General features: G+C 34.9%; 1 pseudogene; it reads left to right on the forward strand.

Moving 5' to 3' along the window:
* Positions 1 to 3,408: 3,408 nt before the first annotated feature.
* On the forward strand, positions 3,409 to 13,698 carry LOC143557828 (xanthotoxin 5-hydroxylase CYP82C4-like; annotated as a pseudogene).
* Positions 13,699 to 15,594: the final 1,896 nt, after the last annotated feature.

Consider the following 15,594-nt stretch of genomic DNA (forward strand, 5'->3'; position numbering starts at 1 on the left):
TGGAAGAGTCGTTGATTTAACAATATCTAAGTGTGTAAAATTATTGGATGTGGTAATATGAGTGGGTTGGGTTGAATTTGGGTGATGGGTTAGAATGAGTTTGGGTCAGGATGAGTTTTTAAAACAGAGGGTTATGATGAGTATGGATCAAGATGGATAAATTTAATCCATCTTGACCAAAGTAAAGGTTAAAATGCAAAGTGTTTCAAAAACCACTCAAAAAATATTCAAAAAAATTTAATAAAAAATTAATAACTCAAAATATAAATCAAAAACGCAAAAAGTAAAATAAATAACATGTCTCCCCCGTTGTCCTCATTCATTAAAAAAAACTCAGTTTTGTCTCAGTTCAGGTTCGGTTTTTTTGGGTTCATTTTTGTTTTTGTTCATTTCGGTTTCTATTCGGTTTCAATGTTTTTGGTTTTTGTTCGGATTTGATTTCTCGGTTTTATTCGGTTTGGAATGGATATGGGTCAGATGGGTAAAGTTAACGCATCTTGAACTAAGTGAAGGTTAAAATATAAAGGGTTTCAAAAACCACTCAAAAAAATATTCAAAAAATTAATAAAAAAATAATAACTCAAAATATAAATCGAAAACGCAAAAAGTAAAATAACTAAAATGTTTCCCCCATCTTCCTTGTTCATTAAAAGAAAAAAAACCCGGTTTTGTCTCGGTTTAGGTTTGGTTTTTTTATTTCGCTTCGGTTTTTCTTTTTTCATTTTGGTCGGTTTCGGTATATGTTCGATTTCAATTATTTTGGTTTCGATTTCTCGATTTCTATTCAGTTCCGTGGATTTTGTTTGAAATAAAATTGGATAAACCTTGTTTTAGTCTATTGTAACCCATAAAGAAACCCATTCTAACCTATAACCAAAAATCACTAGCATTTTCTTAACCCATCTTTAATCCATCCTAACCTATTTCAATTTTTAAAGTTATCCAAATTAACCCGAAACAACCCATTTGGGTTTGTTTTGCCACCCTTAAAAATTATGCACCTCCCTAAAAAGGTCGAGGAAAAAGTCAGGGCTTAGAGCATTCTCATCCAACCCGTTATATTATGTGAGGGGTGTTTCTATAATTAGAGAGTGATTCAGGGTGTTGTGAGTGAAGAGCTTTTATATTTTAGAAAAATTAGTGATTTTTCTGTATATTTGAAAAGTTACTATTCATCCCCTATAATTTTTTAATATATTTTGAAAGTGCTTGTGAGTGAATAAAAGAGAAAAGGTAATGATAAAATGTATAAAAAATATTATTTAATTGAAATAGAGAGAGAAAATAAAATAAGTTTTAGTGTAATTTTTGGTTTGGAGATAGAGGATGGGATGAGAATGCTATTTATACCCTATGATGGACTGAACTATAGTATATTAAATGGATGCTCAAATACACACAAGTACACAAATATATATATATATATATATATATATATATATATATATATATATGTGTGTGTGTGTGTGTGTGTGATGATTTTTAATGTGGTTTGTGAAGATTCATTGGGGTAGAATTGACGTGGAGCTAACGTGAAGGTTTGTTTGTGAGGGTGCTCAAAATAATTATTATTTTTAATTTTTACATCAATAATTGTTAACATTGTGTGTTCCCTAGGTTTCATCTTTAAAGTTATTAAATGATTGTTCATTAGGCTTAAGGACACCCACAGACGACGTTCTTCTTTAAATCTAAAAGAGTTAGGTCATGGTGTATTTGTTAAAAATGGAAGACATGAAAATTTAAAAATGGATTAAACTACTTTTCACTTGTGTTAAATTTGTTAAAATGGGAACATGGATTATGTTTTTCACGAGTTAAAAGGCGAAGAGCAATATATAAATTAACAATTAATATAGGTGAGATGGAGTTAAAAGGATTAAACAATTTTCTTTGAAGTGAAATAGAGTGAAAAAGAGAAAAATAATAAGTTATGTGGTGCTTATGTTGAGTTAAGGGGTTAGAGCATACCCATGGCCTTATTATGCCTATTTATACTAGGGGTGTTCAAAGTCAGACATCAAAAGGTTTCGGATAGTCCTCACAATCCGAATCCATATCCAAATTTTCGGATATCCGTTTGAATAGTGAAATGGGTATCCGGGGAAAAAGAAAAGAAAAAACAAACTGTAACAATAACGATTAACATTAAGATATTATTAACAATTGATTTGCTAAAAAAATGATAATAATCGATCTAACAAATCCATAACAAACTAACAAATCTTCAACATTTTACCGGTGACTCGGTTTCATGGTCTGTGGAACCAGACAACCTTTGAATCGTTCTAACCGAATGTTAAATCGGCGCCAGTGTCGATATGCATATCTGCTCCAGTATCGAATGGTGAATCGATTGCCAAAATCGAGTGCCAAAGTAAGATAGAAGATGCGTCGAACAATAACCACAGTTGCGTGCGAAGGTTAGTTACCATTGGTGAAGGAATGAATGGCGGTTTGGAAGGTTGAAGACGGCAGCATGAATGAAAGAACTGATGTTAATGTTAGGGTGTCTAAAATGGGAAATGAGAGGAGTGAGAAGAATGTGCGGTCACACAAAAAAAAAAATTTTTTTAAATTAATAAAAGAAATTATAACTCAAAATATAAATAAAAAACAACAAAAATTAAAAAAACAATAGTGTTTCCCTCGTCATCCTCGTTCCAAAAAAAACCGCCGAAAAGACGCAATGTAGAGACGAAAGACACGATGACGAAAATGAACAAAAGACACAATTATAACTAAAAAAAGACACAATAGATCACAAAATATAGCACAATACCGAACAAAATATAATACAATGTTGAGTAATATAACACAATATTAAGAAAAAAAGATACAATGTCAAAGACGAAAATAAATACAAACACAATGATAAACAAAAAGACACAATGATCTTTTACCTCAACATTGTGTTTTTTTTTAAGAACGAGAAAGACGATGGAAACATTTTTAGGTTTTTACTTTTTTTTTATTAAATTTTGAGTTCTGATTTTTAATTTAATTTTTTTAACTTTTTAAGGGTTTTTTTGTGTGGCTATAAATTCTTCTCATCCTTTTCATTTTTGTCTCCCTTTTTAAAGTAACTTGACCCTTCTACAAAATATATGTTTATATATATATATTAAATAATTAAAAATGCTAAATTTAATATTTCGGATAGTTCGGATACCCGAACTATCCGAAAAATCCTAGAATTGCTATCCAAATCCGAATTTGAAATTCCAGATAGTTCGGATACGGATATTCGGATAATCCGGATACGAATTCGGATTCTTTTGAACACCCCTAATCTATGCACTTCCAATTTTCAATTTACACTTTTTTAATTACTATATATGAGGATCCTCACTAATATAGTCCCAAAGTGATATTAATTTCTAAACACAACAAAAATACAAGGGCACAATGAATTATTCACTCGAACTAATTGTGTTTACTCTTTCAATATTGTTATTCTTCTATGTCATATTTAGTCATCGAACCAAGTGGAAATCAACGGAAAGTGAAGCTCCTGAAGCAGCTGGTGCATTGCCAATTATAGGACACCTCCACCAGCTAATTGGTGACAAACTTCTTCACCTTAAACTAGGTGCCATGGCCGATAAATATGGGCCTGCCTTCAACATTCGTCTAGGAAGCCGCTGTGCATTCGTTGTTAGCAGTTGGGAAGTAGCAAAAGAATGCTTCACTGTTAAGTGTTAATGACAAAGCATTATCTTCCAGACCAAGCACGGCTGCAGTTAAGCACATGAGTTACGAAAGTAAGATGCTTACGTTTTCTCCTTACGGACCCTATTGGCGTGAAATAAGAAAAATTGTCCTCGTTGAGTTCCTCTCCAACCACAAGATGCAGAAAGATGTCCCTTCATCGGAGATTAATTTTGGAATTAACGAGCTCCATAGGCGATGGAAAGAAAACTCACAACGGCCTGTGGTTGTGGAACTATATAAATGGTTAGACCATCTAACGTTAAACATAACTGTGATGATGGTGGCTGGGAAGCGATATTTTGGTATTGGAAAAGATGATCATGAGGCGGAAAGGTGCCACAAAGCCATCCTGGATTTCTTTAGGTTGAGTGGTGTCTTTGTGGTGTCTGACGTGATACCTTTTCTTAGGGGGTTAGATTTACAAGGATATGAAAAGCAGATGAAGAGCACGGCAAAGGATTTTGATGTTGTGCTCGGGGGGTGGCTAGATGATCATCGAAAAAAGAGGGAATTAGATTTACAACAAAATAAAGACCATGTAAATGATTTTATCGATGCAATGTTATCGCTTGAAGATGAAGGGAAACTCTCCAGTATCGACCATGATCCTGATACTGTCATCAAGTCTACATGTTTAGTAAGTTTAATTTATATATTTTTGTATATACAACCAAGAATACGCTAATAACTACGAGAGGTAAACAATGCATTTATGTGTCGTGCTTTAATTATATATCTTCCACTATGTGCAAGTGCCTTATATAGTTCTCAAGTTAAAAAATAAACTTGGCTCTGCATATATGTGTATGCACGTGAATTAAGCATTGAGAACTAAGTTTTATTTACATTAACTTTTGATAGTTATAGCCTTTAAATTGTTTGTTATTCTATAGACCTTGATTCTTGGAGCCGCCGATGCAACCTCTGTGACTCTAACTTGGGCCATCTCTTTATTGTTAAACCATCCCGATGTTATCAAGAAATTGCAACATGAATTAGATGAACATTGAAGAAACACTAAGTGACCCGGTACAGATTATAGATAATCTGGGGGTTAAGTAATGTTTCCCACGAATGAGGTCTAGCTGAGAAGGCTGTTCTTCAGGAGACCTGCAAAACAAACACCGTAAGCTCGTCACTGAGAAGGGGGGGGTTCCTCCTTGTGACCACCCTCCGGCGTGAGAATCAGACTAGGTTGCTCTGAATATAAGTGTATATTAAGAGATTGCTAGATAACTGGATAGCAGATGATCTTACCATTCCAAGATGTTGGAGTATTTATAGCCGAAGGTAGGTTTTCTAGAAGGTACAGCCGGCTGAATAGTATTCCTGTTCAACCAACAGTGGACTATGCACAGGCCATACTGGTTGGTGGGTAGGTTACGGCCAACAGTAACAAAGTCGGCTGCACTATTCCACCAACTGTAGATTATGCACGTCCTACTTACTGTGGATTGTACGCAGGCCATGCTGGTTGGTGAATAGGTTACGGCCAACAGTAACACTATTCCACTAACTGTAGGCCGCGCATGCTCCTCAGTAAGGGTTGGTGAGTAGGCAGCGGCTAATAGTGAAACAGTACTAGAGGGTGCTCCTCCTCGTCCTGTTGTCGATGAGCTGTCACCCTGTGATTGGCTCATGGGCTGTTCTGGTCAGATCGTCTGTCCTATCCATACTTCTGTAGGTATGGTACAAGAGATCTTTCAGAATCAGACTGGCTCATTTAGGCGGGATTGTTCCCGCCTTGCTCATCCCTTCATGTGACTACTGAAGTAGCTAATGTCTTGTGCGTGTAGCCCTGCTGTCTGCGGGTAGCCTTTCCTGATGGCTTGTATCCGCAACTGCGGGAACAGGCGGGGTACTTCACCATTGGGAGGCTTTCCCTGCGTGTTCAGCTTGTGTACTGCGCGTAAGATCCTATGAGCATGGTGGGTCCTGCGGGAGCAGATGGCCTTTGCGCAGACGTCCCTGCTCCAGGTGAGTCTTGCGGGACCAACTGGTCTCTGCTGGGACCTACCTCTTCAAACATGTTGGTAAAGACAGGCAAGTTTATGAATCTGACATAAAAAAGCTTGTGTTTCTTCAATCTGTAATCAAGGAAAGTATGCGCCTTTGTCCGCCGGGCCCTCTTCTAGTACCACGGGAGGCCCAAGAAGACTGTACAGTTGCAGGGTACAAAGTTAAAGCTGGGACTCAAGTAATCATTAATGCTTGGAAGTTACAAAGGGATGCGAGTATTTGGAATGATCCTAGTAAATATCAACCAGAAAGGTTTATGGGTTTAAACCATAAAGACCTCGACTTGACACGAAAACAATATTTCCTTATTCCATTTGGGTTAGGTCGTCGATCTTGCCCAGCGGCCGCATTTTCACTTGGCGTGCTTAATCTGACGTTGGCTCGTCTTGTTCATTCTTTTGACTTGGTTCCACCTGGAGATCTTCCGGTGGATATGACCGAAGGCCCAGGATTAAGTACTCCGAAGAAGAAGCCTTTAGAGGTCCTTTTAACCCCAAGGCTACCATCCAATGTTTATGGTTGCTCAATTTAAAATATAATACAAAGCTTGATGTTACTAATAAGATGCATGCATAACTTGAAATTATTAAGACTAGATTTCTTGTGACCTGACAAGATTTTTATGTATTTTACTGCACTTGTTTTTACGAAATAATTTTACTGCACTTGTTTTTCTGAACGATATTCCAATTTATTACTCATGACACCATAAAACCGGCACATTAGAGAATTGAAACCCTTAACCTTTAGATTATGCGTCATTACCATGAGGATGTCCTTCATGGTTTGATAAGAGTGGGAGGAGTACGTGGCTCCACCCCAACAATCACCTTAAAAAACGCGTAAGCTTGTGTATACCTAGCAAATTATAGCACCAAGGGATTAACTTAAAGCACCCCGGCTTTAAGCGAAATACGTCCGGATGCAACGTACAGATTACTTATAAGCTCGTAATACTATTAATATTGACAATATAAATTATTTTATTTCATAAATTCACAAGTACACAAGTAGTTTGATAATAAAACAAATATCATTACATTGTAATAAGACAAATATTATTCATTGAATATAATCCTAACGTATATATAACTAGTTTTCTTGTTCTGGCACTTCATCGTATCAACCTGCAACACGTTTAAAATAATATATTTTATCAACAACACATGTTGGTAAGCTTTCATAAGTTTGTGCATACATAAATATATATAAAATGTGCGATTCAACGATTGTCATGCGATATATATTCAACATAAATTAAGTAAATGGAATGCAACGAAAAATAGCGCTCCAACCTAGGAGAATGATAATAATACCACCATTCTTTGCAACCGAAGTTGAAGGGTAGTTAGCGCATGTACGTCCCGTCGGACCCTCCCACTTTGTGTTTGCTTGCGATTGCGTCTCACCATAAAGCAGTAAACACATTGCACATAATACACGTATACATCATAAACAATATGTATGAACAATTACAACCCAAACGATCTAATGTGAATCAGTTTGAAAGCAAATGCATAACCAACGAATTAAAATTTGAGACGTGCTACACCCCAAGAATATTATAAAGCGGTAAAAAGGGGTTATGAAAAACTCACTTGAAAAATGCACGTAAATAAGCGAAGAGGCAGACACGATTTAAGCTAGTGAAATGATGGAAATTGGTTCGACTAGTGATCCTAGATGGGAAATAAATTCTAGGATTAAGATGGTATGTTAGGAATTAAAGTTTAAAAGAATAAAAGTCGCGGGTTCGGTTCTTGGCTTGTTTAAGAAAACAAACAAAGTTTTAGAAATTTATTTGTTTACTTAAGAATTTATAAAAGGTGGATTTACGTATTTAAGAATAATATATATTATATTTTTAAAGAAACTTTGGTTATAATATTTGTTAGTCAAGTTCAATGAGTGCGATTCGTTGACTTAACCGAACACTAACGAACCGAGTGCGAAAATGTGGCCTTACCACATTTGTCAAGTAGTTTGACGATATGATAATAATCAACATGTGAAAACATACTAAAAACAATTATATAGATTACCCGGATAATGTACACAAGCTTGAAAGACTTGGAAATCTTGGACGGTTTGAGTTTGATAAGTCAAAGTAAATGAAACACCAAAATGAAGAAGCAAGAAGACAATCGAGAGCAAGATAGATTTTGAGTGAGAAATGAGTTAGGTAAGAGAAAATAATAGATGGAGGTATGATTTATATAGCCATAAAATCATTAATAACAAGGCTAAAAGAATTAATATCAATAACTAGACAAAAGGCTGGTATTAAGCGATACTAATGAATAATTAAATTGTTTTGACTCAATTGATGAAAAATGAAGATAGTATAATACTTGAAGGGTCAAGGTACATTAAGGATGGGCTAATTTGGTACTGGTACCGGTACCAAAGTTTTGAGTTTCGGTATCGGGACCGGGACCGATACCGGTATTTCCCGATTTTTTTACCTTTGGTACCGGTACCGTTCTAGTACCGGTACCGAACCGAGGATTTCGGTACCTGTGCCGCTACCAAAAATTTACGATTTTCGGGACCGGGGCCGGTCGGTACCGGTATGTTCCCGATCTCATCCCTAAGGTACATGAGCATGAAATATTCTTAAAAAATAATAAGTGTAAATAAATAAAAATAACTATAGTAACTTATATAATAGTAGTAAACATTCCATTTAATAAACTATATATTGTTTATCTGAGTTTACAAATTGGCATGATGTGAATGTGGTTCAGTAATCCGAGCGTAAAACTATTTGTGATTTAACAAACATATAAGACTTAAAGTTACTATGAAATAAATTAATAATGAAAACTTGGTTATATATCATCTAAGTATAATAATAATAATAATAATAATAATAATAATAGATTATATAAAACAATGAATCAACATGACATGAAAATCAATATTTTTATTAATAAATGCGGACCCGAATTATATCGTAATCTTAAAATGGGTTGGGTTTCGGGTTTAAAAATTGACGAATGTCACATAACTCTTCTAACAATAAGATATAGATATTTTTAAAACATATATAGTAACTTATGTGAGATACTTGAAATCAAATATATTAATGTGCAATGCCCCGCAGGAAGATCTAGCTTATTGGTCTAGTGCTTCAGGTTGCTTGCCAATTCTGAATGACTTCACTTAGCTTGCCATGTTCTTACAAGAAAGAATCTCTTCTTCAAATCGAATCTACGCATATCAAATTCAGTAAAGACTTGAATAAATGCCTTCCTTCAAATATACTTCATCCTGCTGATGGTATTTACTACACTAAGGCTAGATCCGGACTAATCCTAGCCTATTCTTATAAAGGAAGGTAAGCATGAAGCAACGACTAGATCCTCACAGTAGGCAGTTTAGCTGTGATTATGAAGTCAGGTGAGAAGCGTTATGCAATAGAGAAGTCAGGTAGTGCACTTAGACAGGTAGTTGATTTCATTAGGGAATTGAATTGCAGGAAGGTCAGCAGGTCAGGTAGTCCTTAAGTCGTTGAGCGAAACTCTTGGCATCCTCCTCTTATGAGGGGATAGGAGTGAAATATAAAACTATGAGGTTGCCCCCATTTATTAGAGCCCTCTTGCTACTAGTTTCTTAGATTATAGGCAAAAAGGCCGAGACAGAGCCAGCAATTCTCTAAAAGCAAGGACGATTAGCATTTTTAGTTAGTAAATTATACATAATTTCAGTCATATCATATCTCAAATAACGTTTAATAATTTCTATTCTCCATTGCAAAGTATTTAAAAGCTCATTTATTTAACCGTTGTAATGCATGTTTCAAACCTTGTGTGTCACTTATTTTATTTCACCTTTCATCGTTTCATTATATATATATATATATATATATATATATAGGGGAGGAATCATTTGAGAACCATGTTGAGTTGTAAGAACTTAAGAACTCCATTCTAGGCCACACATTTAATTAGGTGGATTGGAATATATGGTTGAGATTAAATCTGACAAAAAAGTCAAAGTATGAGAGAGAATAAAGATGTAAGTGGTTACACTCACTTTTACGTACGTTACACATGTGTAAAAAGTCGGCTCGGTGTGTAAAAAATTCCATAATTTTTTTTTGTGTATGTAACTTACATATATTACGCATGTTTAAAAAAAATTCGAAAAAAAAATCGTTACACTGATATCTTTCAAGTTCTTAAAACTCAAAGGGGTTCTCATTTGAAAACTCCCCTATATATATATATATATATATATATATATATATATATATATATAAATATGGTAAGGATCTTAAGAGAACCATTGACAAATTGAGAACTTTGAAAACTATTTTTGACCATTAAAAAAACCTCTAAAAAAATATTTAAAAAATTATAAAACAAAAAAAAAATTAAAGTAATAAAACCAAAATTCTTATATTTCATTCCGGTTTCATTAAAAAAACGAATTTTTTTTCTTTTTAATTCGTATTAAACAGAATAACAGAAATTATCCTTTATCTTTCACCCAAATTTCACTCGTTGTCCCTGATCTTCAAAATTGATCTATTATGTCCTTTACGTTTCAAGATCCAACAGTATTTGTCCTTTCGCCTAACCCGGTTAGATTTTCTCGTTAAGTCAGCTCATGTGCCTTGCACATGAAGGCAAATTGGTCATTTACCTATTAAATAAAAAATTTTAATAAAAAAAACAATAAAAACTTAAAATATATAATTTAATTCTCTCTCTCTTCTTCTTCTTCTTCTTCTTCTTCTTCTTCTTCTTCTTCTTCTTCCCCCTCCTCCTCCATAGCCACCACCAAGCTTTCCAGCGGTCACCTGCTTAATAATATAATTCTCATCTGGACCTAGGTTACACTCCAATCCAAAATTGGAATTTTCGAGGAGTATGCTGGAGTGAATAAGGCCTGGGCAACAGGCGGCGAGCTTGTGCAGCGACGCCCAACCTCTAGGAGGAGAAAAGACGGCCGGAATCTCTCCTATGTCTCCAGTAGACCTGCTGTCACAAACCTTAAAAATTGGGTATTTCTTCAGAGGCGACTAATCCGGCCCGTTAATTGTACAATTCAGACAGGAGGGTGCATGAATCCAACTTTTTGTTTATCCATTTGAGTGTTAGGTGGGGTTGGGACTAGCTGTGGAGTGGCGTCGAAGGTTGATGGAAATAGAGGTGCTGTGAAAGTGACAAACGGTGTGGTGGCGGTATTTTTAGGTGGCAATGGTGGCTGCGATGGTTAGTGATGGAAGAGGTGGTGTGAGGGTGGTTGGTGACGGTGGGTTTCGATGGCAGTGGTGGTGGCTTGTCGGAGAAAATGGTGGTGGTCGCTCGCCGGAGATTAAGCTACGGTGGTTGTGGACGAACTCAAAGGGGAGAGGAGAGTGGAGTGACTGGGTTAATGCATATATATAATTATATATATATATATATATATATATATATATACATAGACATGGTGGACCGCAACACGGTTAACCATGGTGGTTTCCGGTGGAGTGGAGGTAGAGGTAGTTTTCTTTGTCGGAGAAGAAGGCGGCGGCAGTGGCTGCCGGAAAGCTTGATGGCTATGGAGGAAGAAGAAGACTAATTTAATTTAATAGGTAAAATGACTAATTTTACCTCATGTGCAAGACACATGACCTGACTTAACGACAAAATATAACCGGGTTAGGCGAAAAGGACAAACGATGTTGGATTTTGAAACGTAAAAGACAAAAAAGATCAATTTTGAAGATCAAGGACAATGAATGAAATTTGGGTGAAAGATAAAGGACAATTTCTGTAGATCTGTCTTCGTATTATACCTATACACATATGTATACTTTCATTTAATCTTTAATTACGTAATGTACACATATGTACATTATCATTTACCTTAAATTATACATATGTGTATAGAAAAAAAAAACATATGTGTACATATATGCACATATTATACATATATGTATAATTTAGCTAAACCGAGATTTTTTTTAGAAACCGGGATGATAAATAAGAACTTTGGTTTTTTTACTTTTTTTATTTTTGTGTTTTTTTTTTGTATTATGATTTTTTTATTTTTGGGTTTATTTGTGGTCCAAAATAGTTTTCATAGTTCTTAATTCCCAAAAAGTTCTCACATGATCCTGATCCTATATGTATATATATTTGGGAGATTTTAAATGAGAACCACTTTGAGTTTTAAGAACTCGGAAGAACTCAATATAACAATTTTTTTTGAATTTTTTTACACATACGTAATAGATGTATGTTGCATATACGTAAAAAAAATTACAGAATTTTTACGCACCGACCTTTTTACACATGTGTAACGGACTTAAAAGTTAGTGTAATCACCTACATTTTTATTTTCTCTCCTACCTTGACTTATTAGTCAGATTTAATCTCAGCCACGTAATCCAATCCGTTTAATTAAATGTGTAGCCAAGAATTGAGTTCTTAGATTCTTAAAACTCAACATGGTTCTCTAAAGGTCCCTCCCCTATATATATATATATATAATTTACAACTAACAAATAGAAGAAAATTGATTATAATTTGAAACTAATTATCTATATATAGTAAGTAAAAAGTTGGTGCCACAAACTTGCATTTGATAAAGTTTTATTCTTAGTATATAAAAGATAGTTTTCCAAAGAATACACAAATGAAGGTATGGCAAGATGGTTATTATAGGTTTGATTCTAGGTCATCACTTGTCAACCAGGTTCGAGTCTTGGTAACTGGGAAGGGTGGTTAATATGTAGATTTTTTTTATCAACTTCATTTTAGTTTAGTCAGCCACCATTATTATTATTATTGAAAGTTATTGTGTTTGGCCACTTAACGACACCTTATTGGAGCAAGGTTTTGTTTTTGTTTTTGTTTTAGTTATGGTTCGTAATGAACGTTACAAAAACTGACCGAATACCATTTTTTTGTTTTAGTTCCGGTATCGCAACAAACATGATGAAAATCGACTTAATTCGCGCAAACTCAACATGCTTTGTTTTAGTTTTAGTACCGTAACAAATAGAACCGAGCGAAAGATCATTTTTTTTAGTTCTGATACCGTAACAAACATAACGAAAATGAACCGAATTTGGATAGATTCAATGCTCGGGACCGACGACATTCGGGCTTTACCAACGCTCGAGTTTTACCGACCGACACTCCCCCATTGGTCCACCTCAATTTTTATAATGTTTTTTATTTTTATTTTTTTTTGTTTTAGTTCCGGTACAATAACGCACACAACCAAAACCGGCCGGACTCGTGTCAACTTACTGCCGCAACGTTTGGGACTGACCATACTTAAGTTTTACCACCGTCCTGGTTTACCTATCTGCCCGACGCAATGCACGAATAGAACCCTAGTTTGGTTTAAAAAAGAAATCAATTTCCATCTTATTGGCCCACTTTCTCCTAATCAAATTGGTATCTTTCTTTTTATTTTTAATATTTTTTGCTATGTTACTTAAGTTAATTATTTATACATATATAATTTCCTCCTCCTCATCCTCCTCCTCCATAGCCACCACCAAGCTTTCCAGCGATCACATGCTTAATAATATAATTCTCATCTGGACCTAGGTTACACTCCAATCCAAAATCAGAATTCTCGAGGAGTATGCCGGAGTGAATAAGGCCTGGGCAACAGACGGCGGGCGTGCAGCGACGCCCAACCTCTAGGAGGAGAAAAGACGGCCGGAATCTCTCCTACGTCTCCAGTAGACCTATCGCTACAAACCTTAAAAATTGGGTATTTCTTCAGAGGCGACTAATCCGGCCCGTTAATTCTACAATTCAGACAGGAGGGTGCATAAATCCAACTTTTTGTTTATCCATTTGAGTGTCAGGTGGGGTTGGGACTAGCTGTGGAGTGGCGTCGAAGGTTTATGGTAATAGAGGTGCTGTGAAGGTGACAAACGGTGTGGTGGCGATATTTTTAGGTGGCAATGTTGGCTGCCTATGGTTAGTGATGGAAGAGGTGGTGTGAGGGTGGTTAGTGATGGTGGGTTCCGGTGGCAGTGGTGGTGGCTTGTCGGAGAAAATGGTGGTAGTGGCTCGTTGGAGATTAAGCTACGGTGGTTGTGGACGAACTCAAAAGGGATAGGAGAGTGGAGTGACTGGGTTAATGCATATATATAATTATATATATACATATATATAGACATGGTGGACTGAAACACGGTTGACCATGGTGGTTTCCGGTGGAGTGGAGGTAGAGGTGGTTTTCTTTGTCGGAGAAGACGGCGGCGCCGGTGGCTGCCGGAGAGCTTGGTTGTGGCTGCCGGAAAGCTTGATGGCTATGGAGGAAGAAGAAGACTAATTTAATTTAGTAGGTAAAATGACTAATTTGTCCTCATGTGCAAGGCACATGACCTGAGTTAACGAGAAAATCTAACCGGGTTAGGCGAAAAGGACAAACGCTGTTGGATTTTGAAACGTAAAAGACCAAAAAGATCAATTTTGAAGATCAGGTACAACGAGTGAAATTTGGGTGAAAGATAAAGGACAATTTCTGTAATTCTGTCTTCGTATTATACCTATACACATATGTATACTTTCATTTAATCTTTAGTTACGTAATGTACACATATGTACATTATCATTTACCTTAAATTATACATATGTGTATAGAAAAAAAAACACATGTGTACATATATGCACATATTATATATATATATGTATAATTTAGCTAAATCGATTTTTTTTATAAACCGGGATGATAAATAAGAACTTTGGTTTTTTTACTTTTTTTATTTTTGTGTATTTTTTGTATTATGATTTTTTTATTTTTGGGTTTATTTGTGGTCCAAAATAGTTCTCATAGTTCTTAATTCTCAAAAAGTTCTCACATGATCCTGATCCTATATATATATATATATATATATATATATATATTGGGAGATTTTAAATGAGAACCACTTTGAGTTTTAAGAACTCGAAAGAACTCAATATAACAACTTTTTTTTTTGAATTTTTTTACACATGCGTAATATATGTATGTTACATATACTTAAAAAAATTACAAAATTTTTTACACACCGACCTTTTTACACATGTGTAATGGACGTAAAACCTAGTGTAATCACTTACATTTTTATTCTCTCTCCTACCTTGACTTTTTAGTCAGATTTAATCTCAGCTACGTAATCCAATCCATTTAATTAAATGTATAGCCAAGAATTGAGTTTTTAAATTATTAAAACTTAACATGGTTATCAAAAGATCTCTCCCATATATATATATATTTTACAACTAACAAATAGAAGAAAATTGATTATAATTTGAAACTAATTATCTATATATAGAAATATATATAGAAAGTAGACATTTTGTGCCACAAACTTGCATTTGATAAAGTTTTATTCTTAGTATATAAAAGATAGTTTTCTAAAGTAGATACAATGAAGGTATGGCAGGGTGATTATTATAGGTTTGATTCTAGGTCATCACTTGTCAACCGGGTTCGAGTCTTGGTAACGGAGAAGGGTGGTTAATATGTAGATTTTTTTTGTCAACTTCATTTTTAGTGGGCCACCGATTTTATTATTTTATTATTATTATTATTATTATTATTATTATTATTATTATTACAATTGAAAGTTTTTGTGTTTGGCCACTTAACAACACCTTATTGGAGCAAGGTTTTGTTTTTGTTTTTGTTTTTGTTTTTTATTTTTGTTTTAGTTATGGTTCGTAATGAACGTTACAAAAACTGACCGAATACCATTTTTTTTGTTTTAGTTCCGGTATCGTAACAAACATGACGAAAATCGATTGAATTCGTGCAAACTCAACATGCTTTGTTTTAGTTCTAGTACTGTAATGAATAGAACCGAGCGGAAGATCATTTTTTTTAGTTCCGATACCGTAACAAACATGACGA

This window comes from Bidens hawaiensis, unplaced genomic scaffold (genome assembly GCF_021521415.1).
Source record: "Bidens hawaiensis isolate Kalapana, Puna unplaced genomic scaffold, B.hawaiensis_p1.1 tig00019200_1, whole genome shotgun sequence".
Classification (NCBI taxonomy): domain Eukaryota; kingdom Viridiplantae; phylum Streptophyta; class Magnoliopsida; order Asterales; family Asteraceae; genus Bidens; species Bidens hawaiensis.